Source organism: Gavialis gangeticus, unplaced genomic scaffold (assembly GCF_001723915.1).
Source record: "Gavialis gangeticus isolate Ggan-Ray unplaced genomic scaffold, GavGan_comp1, whole genome shotgun sequence".
NCBI classification, from domain to species: Eukaryota; Metazoa; Chordata; order Crocodylia; family Gavialidae; genus Gavialis; species Gavialis gangeticus.
Window position 1 is genome coordinate 47,008,940 of NW_017728997.1, and position 1,681 is coordinate 47,010,620.

General features: G+C 50.3%; 1 long non-coding RNA gene across 1 annotated transcript in view; it reads left to right on the forward strand.

Annotated features, from left to right (window-relative positions):
* Positions 1-674: 674 nt before the first annotated feature.
* LOC109288907 overlaps positions 675-1,681 on the forward strand; it is a 9,573-nt gene continuing 8,566 nt past the window's right edge. Inside the window, exon 1 of the long non-coding RNA XR_002095255.1 lies at positions 675-809. This is a non-coding gene — a long non-coding RNA (uncharacterized LOC109288907). The remainder of the gene's footprint in view (positions 810-1,681) is intronic.

The following is a 1,681-nucleotide window of genomic DNA, read 5'->3' on the forward strand; positions in this document are numbered from 1 at the left end:
GAGGTTATTTCAGCTGCTTGTGAGGAGGGAACTGCTAGCTTTGCCAGGATTTCTCCACCAGGAACTAGGGTTCAGAGGCAGGAGATAGTGGCCAAACATGACCACTCAGAGACAGGCATTCCAGCATGTCTGCACCCAGCCCCCAGATACTAAGTACTGTCACAGCAATTCGCTGCATGCCCCTATGCCTGCCCTGAGCCCTCCATGCACAGCCTACAGTTAGCCAGAGCCACTGCCTCCCATTCTCACTGCTGCAAATGGACCTAAGTGCCCTTCTGCTTACATATGGGACTCTTGGGGAGGAGGCAGCCATAGCCAGCTCAGGATGTTCTTCTCCCCCCTTCCCAGCAAGGAGGGCTGGGCTGTGGATGCCATGACAGCCTAGGGGCAAACTGTGACAAAAAGGCCACCATGGGATAGTCACAGAGCCTGTAGTCTGGCACTCCAGTGAGTAGATGGTGTAACCCTAGAAAGAGGCTAAGTGGGCTGAGTTCTAGTGCACAGCTCTTGTTGGGAACACTCTGGGGGGCTCAATGTGAGCAGGCTTTGGTATACATAATTCTTGTAAACAGTGCCATAAGTAGGACACCTATATGGGTTTTTTTTCATCCCAGGATAGATGGCAGTCTGGGCCTGGTACCAGTGCCCGGAGATTGTTCCCTGGTTGGTTCCCCATGGCTTTTTTTCATTTTATTGGGTAAGTGTTGTCCCAGGTTAATACTATAGTTTTCTAACTGTTCTGTTGCAAGTGTGGCTGACTTGGCTTGAGGAGAATGGATAAGGGTCTGAGAGGGCTGGGAAGAAAAGTAGTAGTCCAGGGGAGGATAGAGTGAGAAAGTTCCTGGGAGGACACAGTGGAGCCCAAGGAAGGACAGAGAGAAATGCAGTGCACATTAAAGACTGTTTGGAGCTGAGTAGTGTGCTGTGCTGTTTGGGATGTGGACAATATGAACCCACCATTTTGAAGAAGAAAACACCCCCCTTCCCAGGAGCTGACTAAAAAAAACAACCAAACTCTTGGAGGTGGGAGTGCTATGGATTGCTAGGGAAACCAGAGACAGAGAAGAGCTAGAGTCTCAAAGCCAGAGTGTTGCCCCTTGTGAAGCCACACAAGGGGGTGTGGGAGACAGAATAAAACTGTTTTTGGGGGAGTCCCAAGACAACGTGTTCCTCTGAAATGATGTTGATTCTATGACATGCATGTATTTGTGGAACTGTGGGACTGATGGCACTACTAGATGATTGTAACTGGTTGGACCGCTGGCTTTCTATGGAGCAGGCTACTGCAATGGGTTGTTGTGTGCAGGTGACAGCATGGCTAGTTGGTCACCAGAGCTGCAGGGCATTGTTGGGTTGAGAAAGAGGGGACGGTGGGCAGCTATAGTAGCATGTGAAGGATAGATTCAGCTGGGCTGGTGTTATCTGCTGGGGGGCACTGCCCTGAGGGAAGTGTTGGTTCTACCTCTGGGGTTAATCCAGGCTCTAGAAAATAGTTGCAGTAGTTCACCCAGGCTCCTGTCATGCCTAAGACATGCCCTCCTGTGGCCCACAAACCCTTCACATTTAACCCTTGATACATTGCACCATGCACCCAAGCCAGGAGCCAATAAAAGGTGAACAAATTAAGAGGCTGTGACTTGGATGATTACACAGTCTGGTGGGTGGCAAATTGGCTAGAGGG